At 41.6% G+C, this 12678-nt stretch overlaps 1 protein-coding gene across 1 annotated transcript in view; it reads left to right on the top strand.

Annotated features, from left to right (window-relative positions):
• LOC139420423 (zinc finger E-box-binding homeobox 1-like) overlaps positions 1 to 12678 on the top strand; it is a 67702-nt gene that overhangs the window by 40592 nt on the left and 14432 nt on the right. The window lies entirely within an intron of this gene.

The raw sequence follows: 12678 nt of genomic DNA, 5'->3' as shown, positions 1-12678 counted from the left end.
ACACACAAAGATCTCTCTCTCTCTCTCTCTCTGTCTCCCTCTCCGTGCCTGTTTCTCTGTGTGCAACATTTGGTGACTGTCTGCTGTTCTAATGCAAGTCTTTGAAAACATATTCTTCCTTGCACTGAACTCAGTAAAGATGGCATCAGTTAAGAATACACTGTCACAGGAAACTGTCATTTGCACAGTAATTTTACGAATGATCCACAGAAAAAAAAAACTGCACCGTACTGTAAATGATTAGAGTGGCAGCAAGTCTTAAACCTGCAATATGTAACTTTTTGGGTGACCCGACCAAATTAACATAGAAATGTGAGTTACAGATCTGTCATTCTCATTGAAAGCAAGTCTAAGAAGCGGTAGACCTGTTCTATGTGCGCTACTTTTATGCTTCCCGTTCTTAAGTTTCATTCTTGCGTCTTTTACTTTCAGTTTTGGTACTCAATCAAATAGCTGAAAATACTATATTTTTGGTTATTGAAAAGATATTTAAAATCAAATTTTATTGGTCACATACACATGGTCAGCAGATGTTATTGCGAGTGTAGTGAAATGCTTCAAGGCGTTTAGATGGTACAATGATTTTATACACATTTAGGCAAACTATCACAATTTTAGCAAAATTTAAGCAAATGTATTGAAAATGAAATACAGAAATATCTAATTTACAATCATATACACACATGTTAGAATCACATTTAGCAGTTTTTACAGCTGTCAGTCTTTCTGGGCAAGTCTCTTAAGAGCTTTGCACACCTGGATTGTACAATATTTACACATTATTCTTAAAAACATTATTCACCTCTTACGTATTGTTGTTCCTGTACAGGAACCAAAATCAGCGGAAATTTCAGAGCGCCACCTGTAGTACTCGATAAAACTCAAACTTTCATTAAAACACACATGCAAGGTACTCAATTAAAGCTACACTCGTTGTGAATCTAGCCAACATGTCAGATTTGTAAAATGCTTTTCGGCGAAAGCATGAGAAGCTATTATCTGATAGCATGCACCCCCCGAAATACCTGAACGAGACCTAAACAAAAGATTTAGCGGTAGCCGGCGCTACACAAAACGCAGAAATAAAATATAAAACATTCATTACCTTTGACGAGCTTCTTTGTTGGCACTCCTATATGTCCCATAAACATCACAATTGGGTCTTTTTAAATCCGTCATTGTATACCCAAAATGTCCATTCCAAGGAAAATTCACCTTTACAAGACGCAACGTCACTTTTTAAAATTAAAAAAGTTGCCTATAAACTTTTACAAATCACTTCAAACTACTTTTGTAAACCAAGGTATTAATAAACGTTAATAATCGATCAAATTGATCACGGGGCAATCTGTATTCGATAGCAGCAAGTCTTGAAATCATCGTCCATTTTTTTAACTTTCATAATTTCCTCGGTGCACCCCAAGACAGGAAGTGCCTATACGTCATCCCACCAAGGATAAACTTGCAATGAAATGCCAGTACTGGCGACATCGTGTGGAAGCTGTAGGCGTTGTAAACGGAACCTCATCTATTTTCTATCGCCTTAGACAATTCAAAGACTGGCGGATTAATATTTTTTTTGGTGAACAGTTTTCCCTGGGATTTTTACTCCTGAACACGTTCTGTTATAGCCACATACATGATTTAACCAGTTTTAGAAACTTCAGAGTGTTTTCTATACACACATACTTATCATATGCATATACTATATTCCTGGCATGAGTAGCAGGACGTTGAAATGTTGCGCGATTTTTAACAAAAAGTTGCGAAAAGCTGCGAGAATTCGCATCATCCGTAACAGGTTAAGAGCTTTGCACACCTGGATTGTACAATATTTACACATTATTCTTAAAAACATTATTCACCTCTGTCAAGTTGGTTGTTGCTCATTGCTAGACAGCCATTTTCAAGTTTTGCCATAGATTTTCAAGCCGATTTAAGTTAAAAACTGTAACTAGGCCACTCAGGAACATTCAATGTTGTCTTGGTAAGCAACTCCAGTGTAGATGTAGCCTTGTGTTTTAGGTTATTGTCCTGCTGAAAGGTGAATTTGTCTCCCAATGTCTAGGATTTTGCCTGTGCTTAGCTCTATTCCGTTTCCTTTTATGCTAATAAAAATCCCTAGTCCATACCCATAGCACCATGCTTGAAAATATGAAGAGTGGTGCTCAGTGATGTTGTGTTAGATTTGCTACACGCATAACGCTTTGTATTCAGGACATAAAGTTAATTTCTTTGTTATGTTTTTGCTGTATTACTTTAGTGCTTTATTGCGAACAGGAAGCATGTTTTGGAATATTTTTATTCTGTACAGGCTTCCTTCAATTCACTCTGTCATTTAGGTTAGTATTGTGGAGTAACTACAATGTTGTTGATCCAGCCTCAGTGTTCTCCTATCACTGCCATTCAATTCTGTAACTGTTTTAAAGTCACCATTGGCCTCATGGTGAAATCCCTGAGCAGTTTTCTTCCTCTAAAGCAACTGAGTTATGAAGGACACCTGTATCTTTGTAGTGACTGTGTGTATTGATAACACCATCCAAAGTGTAATTAAACAATCTTACAAGTCTTAACCCATGGGGGGGGGGGGGTTTGTATCAAAAAAATACATAAAACAATTATTTGATAAAATATTGAATTTGGCCTTCACTGTTATAGATCATCAAAATACATTGAATCACACATTCATAAAGGACCAAAATAACTTTAAAAAATGAATCAATCATAAGGAATAAAGTTTTTACGTGTCTGTCCAATATCTAGGAGATATACGAAAGCTCAGGAATTATTTTAGTATTTTTGGACATGTATTTAACCCCTTATTTTTGTTGCCACAAAACTACCTCCATATTTCCATTCATTTGTATGGGTTACCTTCAGACGAGTCAGGTGACACTTAAGGGGGTCGTAGAGCAAAACGAAGAACGTCTTCATGAGTCTCCCCTTTCAACAGTGTGGTCATAATAGTTTTTAGGCCAAACCGTTTGGACGCTACGTACATTTTCGTGAGAAGACACATTTTCGGGATGTCTCATGGTCTGACAAGCACCACTGTAGCTCGCCCACCTTCCACCGCAGATGCGGAAGGCCGACATAGGCAGATGTGGTGGATTGAGACGCAGCCCATGTAAAAAAAAAAACGGACGGATTTCGATGTGGATTTTTTAAATAATGTTGCTTAGATTGACACACGGGTTCGTCAATAGATTTGAATAACTTTACCGTATTCAATGTCTTTATTATTATTATTTTTTGGTACCCATCTACCAATAGGTGCCCTTCTTTGTGAGGCATTGGAAAATCTCCCTTGTCGTTGTGGTTGAATCTGTGTTGTATGTGTGGAGTAGAGAGAGAAGGTAGTCATCCAAAAATCATGTTAATCCCTATTATTGCACACAGAGTGAGTCCATGCAATTTATTATGTGACTTGTTAAGCACATTTCTACTCCATACCGTATTTAGGCTTGCCCATAACAAAGGTTGAATACTTATTGGCTCATTTTTTTAAATGAATTTGAACGCCATTCTTTTGAACATAATTCCACTTTGACATTAGGGGGTGTTGTGTGTAGGCCAGTGACACAAAATCTCAATTGAATCCGTTTTAAATTCAAAATGTGGAAAGAGTCAAGGGGTGTGAATACTTTCTGAAGGCACTGGATGTTACAGTTGGTGTACTGTACGCCACTGAGCCTCCTCTGTCTCTGTCGAAATCATGGCAACCCCTTTACAGTGAACGTAATACCTTGACCGGGCTCTGCCTGCGCGGGACTGTGAGATAGTGAAAGACAATGGGTACTACAGGCTGCAGGGTTAACACTTAAGACAGGAAGCCTGGCATTTAAGCAGGACAATGCCACCAGGGCAGAGTCCTTCAACTTACTAAAATAGACCAGTGGCAAAAGGCCACGTTGAGAACTGTATGTTGCTAGTGGGCGTTAGAGGGCTGTAGCGGCTCTGTGACTGAACTGAGCACACACGCGCACAATCCTACATACAGACACTCACACACACACCTACACACATGCACCGACACACTTATACGCACTCCGCTACACTTGCAAGTGACATCACTGCCGGGAGGGTCTGATGTCAGGTCCCAGAGCACAGCAATGTGAGGTGTTAAAGGATGTTAACATTTCAACAGCCGCCCCAAGGCCATCTCATAGGGAGCATTAGCTCATGGTGTGTGTGTGTGTGTGTGTGTGTGTGTGTGTGTGTGTGTGTGTGTGTGTGTGTGTGTGTGTGTGTGTGTGTGTGTGTGTGTGTGTGTGTGTTTGTGTGTGTGTGTGTGGTTCTAGGGCCTGTGCCAAGTGTGTAGTGTATATGTAATGTAACAGGTTTATTTAATGGTACATGTCGTTTACAGGGCTATTTAGTTTGGATTGTTGCTTATATGACACTGGTTCAGTTGGCTCGGTGTGTTAGCCAGTGGAATACGTGGGAGGGACTGATGTTGTGACAGAGTTGTGTTTATATGATTATGTAAACATACTTATAGAACAGTTTGTGCTTCGCAGGTTGACGTTTATTGTCATGATTCTTGCCCTGGAGGCAGAACTCATCTGTTTTCGCTAGATGGGCCAGGTACAAAGTCAAAATTGTCTATATCGTACAAATTCATGAAAACAAACATTTCATTTTTGGTCTTCATTTAGGGTTAGGCATTATGGTTACCAGTGTGGTTAGGCTAGGATTAAGGTTAGGGTTAGGCATTATGGTTACCAGTGTGGATAAGGCAAGGATTAAGGTTAGGGTTTTTGTATTACTTTGTGGCTGTACCAGCTAGTGACCACTCTGCAGAGCTGCCTCCAGTACATGAGTCATCTCAATAAATGCCAACCTGCACGTTCTTCATTATATTTGGTTGGAAAGATGAGTTTGGTCATCAGTTTAGCTCTCAATACAAAACAGATTTGTGTATTATTTTATGTGGACTGCCTGTGATGCAAACAGTTTTGACGGTCTCAACAGCTCTCTCAGACCTGACTGACCTACTCCCCAGACATATCACTCTCATCAACATAATCCATATCCACCCCTCTCCATCTGCTCGCTCCCTCTTAAAGGGAAAGTTTGGGAAGAATAATGTCATTGGTTTTGGCCAGGTCATGAGAACATTAAACACTTCAAAAGCATGAGTTATACTGAAACAGCCTAAACCCAAGAGAGCTGGCTTCTGGCCAGGTCCATGCCTGATCAGGCACTTTCCTTCTCCCTCCCTTATCTCTCTCTTTCTCTCCCTCTTAATTATTGCTCCCTCCCTCTTTCTCTCCTCTCCCACCTCTCTCTCTCTCTCCCTCCTACTCTCTCTCCTCTCCCTTCTCTCTCCTCTTCCTCCTCTCACTTTCTCAATTACAATTCCATTCAATTCAAAGGACTTTATTGGCATGGGAAACATATGTTACATTGCCAAAGCAAGTGAAATAGATAATAAACAAAAGTTAAATAAACAATATAAAATTAACAGTAAACATTACAGACAAAAGTTCCAAAGGAATAGAGACATTTCAAATGTCATATTATGGCTATTTACCGTGTTAAAACTATGTGCAAATAGTTAAAGTACAAAAGAGAAAATAAATACACATAAATATGGGTTATATTTACAATGGTGTTTGTTCTTCACTGGTTGCCTTTTTCTTGTGGCAAAAGGTCACAAATATTGCTGCTGAGATGGCAAGGCTATGCTCACTGAGTCTGTACATAGTCAAAGCTTTCCTTCATTTTGGGTCAGTCACAGTGGTCAGGTATTCTGCCGTTGTGTACTGTCTGTTTAGGGCCAAATAGAATTCTAGTTTGCTCTGTTTTTTTGTAGATTCCTTCCAATGTGTCAAGTACAGTGTCTTGCGAAAGTATTTGGCCCCCTTGAACTTTGCGACCTTTTGCCACATTTCAGGCTTCAAACATAAAGATATAAAACTGTATTTTTTTGTGAAGAATCAACAACAAGTGGGACACAATCATGAAGTGGAACGACATTTATTGGATATTTCAAACGTTTTTAACAAATCAAAAACTGAGAAATTGGGCGTGCAAAATTATTCAGCCCCTTTACTTTCAGTGCAGCAAACTCTCTCCAGAAGTTCAGTGAGGATCTCTGAATGATCCAATGTTGACCTAAATGACTAATGATGATAAATACAATCCACCTGTGTGTAATCAAGTCTCCGTATAAATGCACCTGCACTGTGATAGTCTCAGAGGTCTGTTAAAAGCGCAGAGAGCATCATGAAGAACAAGGAACACACCAGGCAGGTCCGAGATACTGTTGTGAAGAAGTTTAAAGCCGGATTTGGATACAAAAAGATTTCCCAAGCTTTAAACATCCCAAGGAGCACTGTGCAAGCGATAATATTGAAATGGAAGGAGAATCAGACCACTGCAAATCTACCAAGACCTGGCCGTCCCTCTAAACTTTCAGCTCATACAAGGAGAAGACTGATCAGAGATGCAGCCAAGAGGCCCATGATCACTCTGGATGAACTGCAGAGATCTACAGCTGAGGTGGGAGACTCTGTCCATAGGACAACAATCAGTCGTATATTGCACAAATCTGGCATTTATGGAAGAGTGGCAAGAAGAAAGCCATTTCTTAAAGATATCCATAAAAAGTGTTGTTTAAAGTTTGCCACAAGCCACCTGGGAGACACACCAAACATGTGGAAGAAGGTGCTCTGGTCAGATGAAACCAAAATGGAACTTTTTGGCAACAATGCAAAACGTTATGTTTGGCGTAAAAGCAACACAGCTGAACACACCATCCCCACTGTCAAACATGGTGGTGGCAGCATCATGGTTTGGGCCTGCTTTTCTTCAGCAGGGACAGGGAAGATGGTTAAAATTGATGGGAAGATGGATGGAGCCAAATACAGGACCATTCTGGAAGAAAACCTGATGGAGTCTGCAAAAGACCTGAGACTGGGACGGAGATTTGTCTTCCAACAAGACAATGATCCAAAACATAAAGCAAAATCTACAATGGAATGGTTCAAAAATAAACATATCCAGGTGTTAGAATGGCCAAGTCAAAGTCCAGACCTGAATCCAATCGAGAATCTGTGGAAAGAACTGAAAACTGCTGTTCACAAATGCTCTCCATCCAACCTCACTGAGCTCGAGCTGTTTTGCAAGGAGGAATGGGAAAAAATTTCAGTCTCTCGATGTGCAAAACTGATAGAGACATACCCCAAGCGACTTACAGCTGTAATCACAGCAAAAGGTGGCGCTACAAAGTATTAACTTAAGGGGGCTGAATAATTTTGCACGCCCAATTTTTCAGTTTTTGATTTGTTAAAAAAGTTAGAAATATCCAATAAATGTCGTTCCACTTCATGATTGTGTCCCAAAAAATACAGTTTTATATCTTTATGTTTGAAGCCTGAAATGTGGCAAAAGGTCGCAAAGTTCAAGGGGGCCGAATACTTTCGCAAGGCACTGTAATTATCTTTTTGTTTTCTCATGATTTGGTTGGGTCTAATTGTGTTGCTGTCCTGGTGCTCTGTTTGTGTTTGTTATCAGAGCCCCAGGACCAGCTTGCTTAGGGGATTCTTCTCCAGGTTCATCTCTCTGTAGGTGATGGCTTTGTAATGGAAGGTTTGGGAATCACTTCCTTTCAGGTGGTTGTAGATTTTAACAGCTCTTTTCTGGATTTTGATAATTAGCGGGTATCGGTCTAATTCTGCTCTACGTGCATTATTTGTTGTTTTACGTTGTACACAGAGGAATTCTGCAGAATTCTGTATGCAGAGTCTCAATTTGGTGTTTGTCCTAGTTTATTAATTCATGGTTGGCCAGCGGACCACAGACTTCACAACCATGAAATGCAATGGGTTCTATAACTGATTCAAGTATTTTTTTCCAGATCCTAATTGGTATGTCAAATTTAATGTTCCTTTTTATGGCGTAGAAGGCCCATCTTGCATTGTCTCTCAGATCGTTGACAGCTTTGTGGAAGTTACCTGTGGTGCTGATGTTTAGGCCAAGGTATAGTTTTGTGTGTTCTAGGGAAATTGTGTCTAGATGGAATTTGTATTTATTTATTTTTTATTATTTTTGTCTTGCTGAGATTTTTTGACAGGGCCCAGGTATGACAGAATCTGTGCAGAGGATCTAGGTGCTGCTGTAGGCCCCCCTTGGTTGGGGACAGAAGCACCAGATCATCAGCAAACAGTAGACATTTTACTTCAGATTCTATTAGAGTGAGGCTGGGTGCTGCAGACTGTTCTAGTGCCCTCGCCAATTGGTATATATATATATACCAATACTGAATATATATATATATATATATATATGCACAGTTGAAGTCGGAAGTTTACATACACTTAGTTTGGAGTCATTAAAACTTGTTTAAAATCTCTTGTTAACAAACTATAGTTTTGGCAAGTCAGTTAGGACATCTTCTTTGTGCATGACACAATTCATTTTTCCAACAGTTGTTTACAGACAGAATATTTCACTTATAATTCACTGTATCACAATTCCAGTGGGTCAGAAGTTTACATACACTAAGTTGACTGCCTTTAAACAACTTGGAAAATTCCAGAAAAGTATCAATTGGAGGTGTACTTGTAGATGTATTTCAAGGCCTATTTTCAAACTCAGTGCCTTTTTGCTTTACATCACGGGAAAATCAAAAGAAATCAGCCAAGAACTCAGACAAAAAATGTAGATCTCCACAAGTCTGGTTCATCCTTGGGAGCAATTTCCAAACGCCTGAAGGTACCACGTTCATCTGTACAAACAATAGTACGCAAGTATAAACACCATGGGACCACGCAGTCGTCATACCACTCAGGAAGGAGACGCTTTCTGTCTGAGATTAACGTACTTTGGTGCGAAAAGTGCAAATCAATCCCAGAACAACAGCAAAGGACCTTGTGAAGATTCTAGAGGAAACATGTACAAAAGTATCTATATTCACAGTAAAACTAGTCCTATATCGACATAACCTGAAAGGCCTCTCAGCAAGGAAGAAGCCACCGCTCCAAAACTGCCATAAAAAAGCCAGACTACGGTTTGCAACTGCACATGAGGACAAAGATGGGGAAATGTCCTCTGGTCTGATGAAACAAAAGTGGAACTGTTTGGCCATAATGACCATCATTATGTTTGGAGGAAAAAGGGGGAGGCTTGCAAGCCGAAGAACACCATCCCAACCATGACGGGGGTGGCAGCATCATGTTGTGGGGGTGCTTTGCTGCATGAGGGAGTGGTGCACTTCATGAAATAGATGGCGTCATGAGGAAGGAACATTATGTGAATATATTGATGCAATATCTCAAGACATCAGTCAGGAAGTGAAAGCTTGTTCGCAAATGGGTCTTCCAAATGGACAATGACCCCAAGCGTACTTGCAAAGTTGTGGCAAAATGGCTTAAGGACAACAAAGTCAAGGTATTGGAGTGGCCATCACAAAGCTCTGTCCTCAATCCTATAGAAAATTTGTTGGCAGAACTGAAAAAGTGTGTACGAAAAAGGAGGCCTACACACCTGACTCAGTTACACCAGCTCTGTCAAGAAGAATGGGCCAAAATTCACCCAACTTAATTAAATGTCAGAAATTGTGAGAAACTGAGTTTAAATGTACTTGGCTAAGGTGTATGTAAACCTCCGACTTCAACTGTATATATATATTTTTTTAACCTTTATTTAACTAGGCAAGTCAGTTAAGAACAAATTCTTATTTACAATGTCAGCCTAGGAACAGTGGGTTAACTGCCTTGTTCAGGGGCAGAACGACAGATTTTTACCTTGTCAGCTCGTTGAAGAGGATGGGGCTCAAACTGCATCCCTGTCTCACCCCACGGCCCTGTGGAAAGAAATGTGTTTGTGTACGTGGATTTTATAATGTCGTATGTTTTTCCCCCAACACCGCTCAGTACATTGTTTTCACTGAGGAAATGTACGAGTCTTCTGTTAATGATAATCTCTCTCTCTCTTTCTCCCTTTCTCACACGCCAGCGCTAAGGGACCTAACTGATTATACATAATGCATGTCTCAGCCCTCTTCCTTTTAAACAGTTTTCTGTACTGTAGGTCAGCGTAACCATTGAAAGCTGCAGCCATAATCTTTCCGTCACTCTGGTTGTCTGGCGCTCAAATGAAAGACTTGACGCCAGTTCTCTGACCAAGTGAGGAGAAACATACCGTAGGGGTGGTTTTCACTCTGCTGCGCTCCCTCGTTCCCTCCTTCCGTTTCCCCCCTCTCTACCTGAATCATTCTTCCTGATTACATGGCATCACCGGCCCCTTGCTCGCTGTCATTACTCATTTAGTTCTAAATGAATATCCACTGTAGCACCGCCAAAGCCCTGCCAGTAAAACACTGCCTTAACCACCTCATTTAACAGCCTGGATGATTATTGTTACTGAGGACTGAGGAGGGGGAAGGAGGTATTGACTGACTGGCCATGTGGAACTATGCAGGGTTCTTTCCACTCTGTGATTACTGTGTTAATAGGCACGGCATGTATTTGCTACGGCATGGCATCTATAACTATATAATAAACCCCAGAGTTTGTCCTGCTCACGTCGCAGGATTCGATACACGGTATGATGCCAATCACCTAATAGCTCTTCTGCAATTTCTCATGTGTTTCCCGTGAAGATGAGTCTCAGTAGTACATTAGAATGGGCCTTGACTCAGGATGAATACTACAGTAGGAGTCATAATACATTCCAGTAGGGCTTGTCATGAGTGGACCCTCAGTCATCAAGTTAAGACTCCTTGGAAGAACAGGAAAGGAAAGGGAAACCCACAGACAGAGAGCGCTGGGGAAGTTGTGTGGTAGATCCTAAATCACCCCAAACAGGTTACAAAGGATTTTTAAGCCTCGAGACAATTGAGATGTGGATTGTGTATGTGTGCCCATTCAGGGGGTGAATGGGCAAAACAAAAGATTGAAGTATCTTTAAACGGGGTATGGTAGTAGGTGCCAGCGTGTCAAGAACTGCAACGCTGCTGGGTTTTTCACGCGTAACTTTTTCCCGTGTGTATCAAGAATGGTCCACCACCCAAAGGACATCCAGCCAACTCGACACAACTGCGGGAAGTATTAGAGTCAACACGGGCCAGTATCCCGGTGGAATGATTTCGACACCTTTTAGTCCATGCCCAGACGAATTGAGGCTGTTCTGAGGGCAAAAGGAAGTGCAACTCAATAATAGGAAGGTGTTCTTAATGTTTTGTACCCTCAGTGTGTAGCATAGATAGGATATCCCGCACATTCATCCCAGGTTCCACCACACTGGCTTGTATCCTGTTGTTCTAGGATTATTTGAATGGACTGAGTCTATCACTCCCTCTCTGTTGTGAAACTGCTCATCTCTGAGACACGTTGGCTCCCCCTCTCCCTCCCTTATAGAGGGTACCTAACTGGGGCAGGATGCACGGCCACAGGAAGTAGGGGTCAAAGGTGAGTCCAGTTCAACCAGGACAGGAATTGCTGATGTCGCTGTCTTGTAAAGTTAGGAACATGGTGATACTGCTGTAAGCTAGGATTTAACTTTTTATTGAAGCACAAGGTTAGAGGGTTATTGTATCAAGGATTGACGCTGGATGTTGAACGGTATGTATAACACAATGCATTTTGAATGAATCCTCTTTAGGGTTTAGTCAGAGCTCCAGAGTCTGTCCAGGTTTTCCACTCGTGCTTCAGTTCGTTCACGTCCAATGTGTCAGCACACAACCGGTCTGAGATGAGATGTTTGGCCACTTTTCATATACTGCCTGACTGGCTTTGAACCATTTAGCCTTCAGCTCTAATTTAGAGAGACAGCGAGGGGACCTTAACCATAACAACCAGAGACCTGGAAGTGCCGACCCTCAGAGAGACCCTACCTCACACACACAGTCTCCCGGGTAGCTGTGTATGTCGGAGGGCTGTTACATCATTCTGAGAGCCAGAGTGAGGCAGGGATCAGGTAACTGTAGATACAGCTATTTAAAAAAAGCAACGCGTGTGATTGGGTAAACAGGCTGCTATTTAGCTGCGTCGTGTTATTAAAAGAAAGTGGAAATCTTCCAAATCCATCTCAATGAAGAGCTGTGAAGACGTTCCTGAATGGTTGAGAGAGAGAGAGAGATGGTTCCACTGAGGTCATGGGAAGTAAAGCTGTGGCTTAATGTGAGGGTTAGGAGGCCCTCTTCTGCCCCCTCCATCCCTCCATTCTATACTGAGGATGCATATAATCCTGAAATCTGACTTTCTTAGCACCTGGCGCTAGAGCTCTCTCTCTCTCTCTCTTTCTCTCTCTCTCTAGCTCTCTCTCTCTCTCTCTCTAGTTCTCTCTCTAGTTCTCTCTCTCTCTCTCTCATACATACACTGTGTTGGCCACTCTCTTTCATTCACATTCCCTTTCACTCTCTCCCCTTCTCCTTCCTCTCCCTTCTTTGATGTGAGGCAGCAGGATGGGGGTGGTTCCGCTGAAAGTATTTAATCACCATGGTAACCAGTAACTGTGTGTGTGTGTACCGTGTGGTTGGCGTGGGGATGTGTGTTCCGTGTGTTCCGTGTAGTGGAACCGTCCATTTCTCACCGTGTCTCATCGCTGTCACAATGCACAGGAGAGGGCTGGGCTCTGCAGGAGGAGAGCTGTTGGAATTTACTGGGCCTGCCGGGCTTGCTGAGTCACGGAGCGTACAACTTCTCATTGCTCCCATCTGACACAGCAACA

This window comes from Oncorhynchus clarkii, chromosome 11 (assembly GCF_045791955.1).
Source record: "Oncorhynchus clarkii lewisi isolate Uvic-CL-2024 chromosome 11, UVic_Ocla_1.0, whole genome shotgun sequence".
In the NCBI taxonomy this organism is placed as follows: domain Eukaryota; kingdom Metazoa; phylum Chordata; class Actinopteri; order Salmoniformes; family Salmonidae; genus Oncorhynchus; species Oncorhynchus clarkii.
This window is presented reverse-complemented; position numbering and strand designations above follow the sequence as displayed.